Source organism: Marmota marmota, unplaced genomic scaffold (assembly GCF_001458135.2).
Source record: "Marmota marmota marmota unplaced genomic scaffold, marMar, whole genome shotgun sequence".
NCBI classification, from domain to species: domain Eukaryota; kingdom Metazoa; phylum Chordata; class Mammalia; order Rodentia; family Sciuridae; genus Marmota; species Marmota marmota.
In genome coordinates, this window is record NW_026000026.1 from 80,254,326 (window position 1) to 80,263,528 (window position 9,203).

Below are 9,203 nucleotides of genomic sequence, written 5' to 3' on the forward strand. Positions count from 1 at the left end.
CGCGTCCGAGTCGGCCTGCAAGGTTTCCCCGGAATGGGCTTGTCTGGCCCCCCCACCGCGGGCAGATCTGGGGGCACCGCGCCTCTTTGGGGAGGTGGAGCCGCGCCAAGGTGTGAGGGACCCTCAGGCTGGCGCGGGGTGCTGTAGGCGCGCCCTCAGCGCCCGGCACTTGCTGCCGTACTTTCACGTGGACTTGTGGCCCCGGCACCGGCTCTTACCCCCATCCCCGGAGACTCCCTGTCTTCCAGCCTCCGGTCCCCCAAGTGCTGCTGTTGGCCCCCCATAGCTCCCCACCCGCGCCAGCAGCGCGGAGTTTCCTGCCAGTTGCCGGGTAAGGGCATAGGGGTCTGCGGGGCACGTGGGCATGCGGGCGGAGATAGCGCCTTCCTGGTTTCGCTATCCGGCGGAGCCCCCCGGGGGAAAGCAAGGCAGGATGGGGGAGGAAGGACTGTCTGGGGGCGCCTGGGTCCCCCTGCGGCGCGCGACCCCGGCGCGCGTTCCTTGATGCAGGGGGAAGGGAAGACGAGGCGGCGTCCCGGGCTCTGGGTGAGCCCCGGAGCCCCACTGGCGACACGCGCGTGACAGGAGAGGGTGCTCTGGTGTGCCGGGGGAGGGGGAGGGCGAGTAAGCTGGTGTTTTGGAGACCTGGGGGAGGGTACTGCTGGGACTAGCAGTTACGGAAAATGTCTGCGCAAGGCGTGTGCGCCCCCCACCCTTTTCCCCCTTTTCCCCACCCCATGCCTGTTGCAAGTATAAAGTTTGGCTCCAGAGTTGGGGCTTTTTCTGCGGGATCCCGACTGCGGGACACCGGGAGGCTGGGGATGCCGTGGATGCTTGGAGGAGACCCCGGATGCGGGGACACGCCTGGGAGCGGAGAGGGGCCGCCTTGCTGAACCGGGCGCGGCTCGCGGGGGCTGGTTTGGTACCTGGAGTGGGAACGCCGGTGCCGGCCCGTTTTGCATAACACGGGAAGGGAGGGGGAAGACGGAGGGGGGCCGGGAGGTGGGAGGAGAGAGGGAAACTTTGCTTCTTGTTATAATCTGCCAGTCTTTGGGCGGTAGCAGCTGTCATGGGACCGGGTGGGCGGGGAGAGGCTTGCAAGCTGACTCCTTGCGGTGAGACGCGACTTGGAGGGGGACGCAGCAGCGGAGACGTTCGGCTCCCGGTAGACTCCGGGTGGCGACTTCGGGCTGGCGGCTAGGACGGCGCGGCGTCGCGGGGTGTAGCTGAGAAGAAGCCCGCCGCGCGCGGGAAAAGGCCGGTCTTGGCCCTCTGCAGACACCCCTGCGTCCGGGGCCCTGTGGTCGGTGGCAGGCGCTATGGGTTGGGTTCTCGGCAGAAGCCGAAGGGGCTGGTGCGTGTGATCGCGCTTCTCCAGGTCGTGGGGAGTGTTTGGTAAGAGGGCTGTGCGCGGGTGTGTGTTTTTGTGTGTGTATGTTTGTGTGTGTGTGTGTGCACACGCTGCGCGCGCCAGGCGCGTACCTTTACCTCTGACGAAACTGCGGTGGAGCTCCCGCCGCCGTCGCCGGGCTCCGTCACACGCCCCGCGCCAGTGTCTGCGCCGAAGGCGGGTCCCAGCCTCAGGACCTCCTGACGATAGTCTGGGACTATAAGGACTGGGCTGGAGACGGTGACAGTGGGGAGCGGCCTCTGGGAAGACGCTGTCCCCGCCCCCACCCCCAATCTCGCACTTGCCTGGGGTCTTTTCCAACCCTTTACACTAAGACACGGGTGAGGGAGGCCTGAAATAGACTGAGAAGACTGGTGTGAGGATTCTCCGCAAGGACTGTCCGGTCTGGACGTGGGTTTTAACTCCATCTTCATTGGCTCACCAATAATTAATTATTTGCTCTTTTAGCTGCCAGTTAGACTACCCAGCAGGACTATTTAACCCAAGGAAACTAGAAAATTGGGTAATCAGTTGTCAGCAGAAGCAGTGCAGTGAAAGTTAATCTGGGACGTTTGCTTTTTTTTTTTTAAACCACGTGACAAGCCGAGGATCTTATGATGATCTTTGCCGGCCCAACTTGGGAAATGTAATTGATAGGACGAGCTTTGCTGTCACCCTTAGAAGGCTCCGAGAGCCCAGCCGGAAGAGGACCTGGGCGGGCCTTCGCGCGCCTCCTCATTTTACAGTTGGGGAAAGAGGCTCCGAGGAGTGAGCGGTTTGTACAGGACCACTCAGCCAGCGGGTGACAGAGCCACCCAGGGCTCCTGACTCCAGGTCCTGTGTGTTACCTCGAAATAGCACTGGACTTGGAGTCAGAAGGCCTGAGTGGAGTCACCTTCCCCACTCTCTGGCTGGGTGACCCCGGAGCAAGCCATTGTAACTCTGGGAGCCTCCATTCCTCCCTCTGTCAAATGGGACTTGGTGCCTGCAAGAGAATCCAATGACTGGTGGTGGGGGTGAGCAATGTTTGCATGTGAGATGTCTGATTGTTCCTACAGCCCCTTCTTCCTCACAACCCTTCCTAAACTCTTCCCTTCTCTGTCTCTTGCCTTGGGAGGGTTGGGGAAAGTGGATAAAAATGTAATTCATTCATTGTCCTGTCCAAAAGATTTTTGTTGTCTTTAATGTCTAACCTGGGGCTAAATTAGAGGGAGAACTTCTGTTTAGGATAGACTCAACTTTTACCCATTGGGGCCAAAGTACAAAAATTTAGCAGAACAAGAATTGTGAAAGTTTCTTGGAAAGGTTTAAAGAATGCATCTCAAAGGACTTTGGGCTGGTTTCACCTTTGTTCAGGCTGTGCCCCTTGCCGTGAGTGCCTTGCCCACCTATCCTGCATGGCCTTCTCCTCTAATAGGCCTTCCTGGCCCTGCTTGCCCTGCTTTCTCTCCTGGTTTTTATTGCCTTTTACAACCAAGCACTTTATTGTATGAGTCCTGTGTCCAGTAAGATTTTAGATGCTAGAATTGTGCCTTTTATTTCTTTGAGCTGGCATGACACCTGTCAGTGTGCTGAGCCCTGTTCTTTGCTCAGCTCTTGGCTAGGCACATGGATTACACACAGGGGCACAGCTGGGCCCTGCCAAGAAGAAGCTCCCAGGCTGACAGGGGAGACAGCTGGGCAGCGAGTGCATGGAGAAAGGAATGCAGAAGCTGCAGCTGAGGGCAAAAGCCTACACTAAATATAGGTTGTTTGAAGTCACTTGGGGCATCAGTCATGGAGGCCCAAAATGTCAGAGATGGCAGGAACTTTATAAATCATCTAGTCCAACACCTTATTTAAAAATAATTATAGAATTGTTAAAACATTTTTACTGCTAAGGATTAAGAAAAAAATAGACGTGTAATAATAATATGTAACATTATCCAAAGATAATCACTGTTAGTTTTATATATATATATATATATTTCCATACTTTTTTATTTCCTACTCATATTGGCCACTTCTTTAAAAAAATAAAAATTTTTTAAAAAGAGTCATTCATTCTGTTTATGCCAATTTGTAACTTGGACTCACCCTGTTTTATAACTTGCCTTTTTCCCTCTAAACAGTATGCTGTGAACATTTGTCCACATCAATAAATATTTTACTTAATATCTTGATATCTTAATGGCTATATGTATTTCATTGGTTTTCATTGTATTCAACAAATTTTTTAAATTTTTGCTTATTCAAGTTGTTTACCATTTTATTTTATTTTATTTGCTATTGTAAGCAATACTGAAATGAGTATCTTTGTGTGTATGCCTTCTTTCCTTTGTATAAATTCCTAGAAGTGAAATTACTCCATCAAGGGAACTATGCAGGCATTTGATAAACATACATCTGATTGCCTTCTAGAAAGATTGTACTCATTTACACACTCCCCATCAGTGTGTGGGAATGCTGTTTATCCATACCCAGATAACTCTTGGTATTTGCATTTTTACCAGTCTGTTCATCAATAAATTGGCATCCTTCTTGTTTTAATGTGTTTTTGTTGGATAATTTGTGATGCTGAGCTTTCCCCGATAGGATCATGGCCATTTGTGGTTCTATTACCAGCAAAGTTGTGTTTGTGAACTTGGTGCATTTTGCAATTGGTATCTGTCTCTGGGTTCTAAAGCTAGAACTGAACACCCAGAAGGGGCCCTCGCCTCTGGAAGGAAGACTTGGGAGAATGATTCGAAGTCCTCGTGCCTCCTTGCTAGGTCTGGAATATCACTGCCTCCACAGCTCTGCAAGCCAGGGCAAACCTGCCAAGTCAGGGTTCTTGCCATGCGTAGCAGCAGGTTGAAGTGTAGCCCTGGTTGGCTGCATTTGCCCACACTTTGTCTGCATGAGATCAGAGGAAGGAATTTCTTCACCTGAGCTCAGCTAGGAACACATTCCCCAGAGACCTCCGCTCTACTTTCCCTGGGCTCCCTGGCTGGTGCTAATGATCTGGGTGCCTAAGAAACCCAGGAAAGCTGCCGGGCCCTGGGGGCTCATATTTCCTCTTCACCTTGGGGCCTTCCTCTCTCCAGCTGGTGCAGGCCAGCCTAGAGCTCCACTAGTTCATGGTATGAGTCACCCTTTTTTTTTCCCCCTGAAATAATAGAAGGAACACTGGCTTGAGTCAGAAGCAGCCTTGCAAATGGGCCTTGGGCTTGGAAGTGAGGTCACGGCAAGAACATTGCAGCATGCAGGGCTGTCTTCTCCTTCATCGTCACCATCAGCCACAGTTGTTGAGCATCCTCCAGATCACTGCACTCTGCCGAGCCTTTTGTTTGCACTGTTCTATTTCATTCTCACAAAGATGCTGTACAGTGTAGGTGCTCTTTTACAGTTTTACAGATTTCACAGTTTGAGAGAACTCACTGAAGAGTACCTGCCAACACAGCCTTGGAGTAAGTGGAAGAGCCAAGATTAATGGGTGATGACCCCACCTGAACCCAGACTCCCTGAAGACAGGGATTGCTTTCTGCTTTTGTTCATCCTTGTTTTCCAGCACCTTGGGCAAATAAAGGCACATTATATGTAGAGAAGAAGGCAGAACTCTGAATTCCCTCTGCTTCTCTAGGTCTCAGTTTCATAATCTATGGAATGGGTATAACAGGCCTTTGCTCTCAGGCCCATTATAATGAAATAATATGATGTATATAATATGAGCATTGACCTATTGCCTTTAAAACTTGGAATTCTGTCTTTGAAACACTTTAGAAGGACAGGATCAAGCCTAGAGCTAACTACTCTGTCTGCAATCTTTTTTTTTTTTTTAATAAATGTAAACAAGAGGAGCATAATTTTTATTTTGTAAGAATGAATGGAACCCAAATAAAATCATTTAGAAGATAATGTGCAGGGTCCGTTCCTGTTTGTCTTCCTCCAAGGTAATTGAATGGATGCTTCAGATTCATCCCTTGGACACTAGATTGATGTAGACTTATTAGGATTGGATTGATCTTTCTGTTCTTTCCCATTCTTTTGGTCTAGGTCCTTGTCCCACTCACAATTGGATTTTTAAAATTACTATGGGATAGATCTTTGCCCTATTAGACTTTCCTTCTCCTATTTGTCCTTGGTCCTGATCAGTCCTCTTAGAGTGCATGACTGATAGCACTATTTTAAAAATATATTTATTTATTTATTTTTGGTATTAGAGATTGAACCCAAAGTGCTTATCCACTGAGCCACATCTCCAGCCCTTTTTATTAGACACAGGGTCTTGCTGAGTTGCTTAGGGCCTCAATAAGTTGCTGAGGCTGACTTTGAACTTGCAATCCTCTTGCCTCAGCCTCCTGAGCTACTGGGATTACAGGTGTGTGCCACCGTGTCCAGCATTATTATTATTATATTATTATTTTAAGAGACACTTTAAGTTCACAGCAAAATTGAGAGGAAGGTCCAGAGGTTTCTCATATATCCCTGCCAACACAGCCTTCCCCATTACCCACTGCCCCCACCAGAGCGGTCCACCTGTTTCAGTTTATGACCCTACATGGACACGTTGTTACTGTCTACAGCCCACAGTTTACAGTTGTGTTCACTCTTGGTGGTGTTCATTCTGCGGGTTTGGACAGGTGTATAATGACCCATATCCCTCAGTGTAGTATCACAGTGGTTTCGCTGTCCTAAAAATCCTCTGGCTCCACCTGTTCATTCCTATGTCCCCTCCTTCCTGGCAACCACTGATCTTTTTTGCTGTCTCCATGGTTTTGCCTTTTTACAGTGTCATATAGTTGGAATCAACCAATATGGAACCTTTTAGTTGACTTTTTTTCTTAGTGATTTGCACGAGAGCTCCTTCATGTCTTTCACAGCTTGATAGCTCAGCTCTCCAGTGCTTTTCAATTGAAGCCCCGACTTTTAAACCTAGTGTTTGAGGGCCTTCAGGTACTTGAAGTTGAAGAGTTATTCTTTATCCTGAGTTGTCTAGTTTCCTTAATTTTTAAATCAGGACTTTACCATTTACTAGAAGTGGGACTTTGAGCAAGTGACTTAACCTCTGTGATCCCAGTTGATTTATATACAAAAACTGGAGATAATAACAGCATGTTCTTCTGAGGCTCACTCCAAAATATGCCCTGGATTTCCCTCCAGGAAGCAGGAGAATAGACTCACAGGGTTCTTTGGGCCTCCTGTGTCTCCATTTCCACACTTATGCACTCATCCTGTAAGGCCCAGCTGCCCTGCCATTGCTGAGGGATTCCCTTGCTCTGGCTGGATCTCAGCTGCTCTGGCCCAGCCCTCCAGAGCCACCTGATGCGGTGGCACCCTGCTGGCTGTAAGCCCTCCCTGGGTCAGTTACCCCAGTTTTGGCCTCATCTGGGAAGATAATGGGTAACTGTGCTTGCCAGATGAGGTGGTGAGGAGTAGTGGGTGAAAATCAAGTGACGACCTGGGCTCAGGTCACCTGGCATGTGCCTGGCGTACACGAAGCAGAAGGGACAGACACACTTGTGTGGGTTGTGTCACTTAGGGAGTCACTCCAGAACCTTGAGCTCCACCAGGGCAAGGATTTTGTCCGATTCCTTTGCCATTTTGCCGGCATGGAACAGGCGAGTTCCCGGCACACAGCCAGCCTCGCGCTCGTCCCCAGGAGCGAGTGCATGTGCTAGACAGAGCCTCTTCAGGCACACAGTCCTCCTCACTCCGCAGTCTGCGTGCTGCGGAAGGATGGATGGGTGGATGAGTGCCAGGAAGGGAACTGGAATGTCCGCGGCCACCGTCCTCCTGTCCTGCTAATGCATACAGAGCCCCCCTGAACTTTAAGCCCAGGTGGAAAGCCTGTCCTCTGGGATGCCCTTCTAGCCAATGGTCCTCCTCTGCCACCCCCAGGCTGTGCTTCTCACTGCCCCTAGAGCGAACCAGCAACTCAACCGAGGGCTCTGGAGGGCAAGAAAGAACTGTTTCTATCCCAGATCGGCATTGTGGTTGCCCATTGAACGGATGAGTTTTAGTGCAGAAGAGTGTTGTGTGTTTGTGTGTGCTCTGAGAAGAACTCTGTCTTCTGTACATTTACCATGGAGAATGTCGCCTGTCCCGGAGTAGACAGTGGTGAGACAGTGTAGTGAACCCCCAGCCCCCACCACCCAACTCCCACCATTACCGACTCCTGGGCCACTCTGGTTTCATCTGCCCACATGTCATGTCATCTCACCCCTGAGGGTGCAGTTTAGCTGTAAAGAGACTTAGGGACATTTTTTTTTTTTTTTGTACCAGGGACTGAACCCAGGGGCACTTAAACATTGAGCCATATCCCCAGTCCTTTTCATATTTTGTTTAGAGACAGGGCTTCGCTGAGTAGCTTAGGGCCTTGCTAAATTGCTGAGGCTGGCTTTGAACTCATGATCCACCTGCCTCAACCTCCCGAGCCACTAGGGTTATAGGCGTGCGCCACCATGCCCAGCCGTAAAGAGACTTTTGATGCTATGACATGGGTTTCTCCCAGTAACCCCAGAAGGTTGGTTGTTTTCTCCACTTTGTAATGAAATTGAGTTGCAGAGAGGTTGGATCACTGGCTTAGGGTCTCACAGCTGGTGAGTGGCTGACCTGGGATTTCAAGCAGCTCCTTCCCCTCTGGCTTGGGTGGGCCCTCGGACAGCTCCAAATCCAGCTTGCTTTCTCAGCAGAGAAGGCACTGAGGTGCCCAGGGAGGCCCCAGCCTCTGACTCCCTGATCAGTTCCTGCTCAGCATTAGGACATGGCTCTTAGGGAGGGTTGGGGTGGGAATCCCTGTAAGAAACACTGGGTGGCCACTGGGGTAAGGTCCACCAGCACCTCTGGACAGGCCACAGTTTCCTCCTGCTCTTATTGTTACTAAATGTCGAAGGCCCCACCTGTGCCTCTTGCAGGTGACTGGATTGTCTTATTAGGACCATTCAGTAAAAGAAGCAGGACCCACCCGGAAGCAGTGGGGTGGGGTCAGTAGAGCTCAGAGAGGAGGGCCCTGGCCTGAGGTCACACAGCTGGGCTGGGCACAGTGCGCAGGGCCACAGTGGCAGCTAGACTCCCCATGCTGCTCTTTTCTTAGGACAGAGACTGAGATGCCACCTGGTCTAGAGTAGACCAGAAAGACTTTTACAAATGGGAGGGAAAAGTCATTGATTAAATATCCCCAAAGCTTTAATTACTTCTCTGTGTTTAAGGTAAGAAAACAAACATTTGCCCTAATCATTTAGAAGACTTGGAGGACTTTGAGTTTTAGAATTTGGCTTTGTTTAGGATCAGTCAGTCCTGTGGCCTTGGCATAGGATTTCTTTGTGCCTTAGGGTTCTTATCTAAATAACCGGGCTGAGGGGCTGGGGGGCTGGGGCTGGGGCTCAGCAGTAGAGCACTCGCCTAGCACATGTGAGATCCTGGGTTCAATCCTCAGCACCACATAAAAATAAATAAAAATAAAAGTATTGTGTACAACTACAACTAAAAAATATTTTTTAAAAAATGGGGCTGATATTTTATAGCACACATTTTAAAAGGTTTTGGTGAAGACTAGTTGAATCAGTGCCTGGAAAGTATTTAGAGATGTTCAATCACTAGTAGCCCTTACTATGGAAGGAGATGAATATAATGTAGACCCAGCTATTTACTGATTTGTGGGACCAGGGATTGAATCCAGGGGTGCTTTGCTACTCAGCTATACCCCAGCCCTTTTCATTTTTATATTGAGACAGGGTCTTGCTAAGTTTTCAAGGGTAGCCTCAAACTTTTGATCCTCCTGCCTCTGCCTTCCAAACAGCTAGGATTCAGGTTTGGGCAACTTTACTATATATATATATATATATATATATAT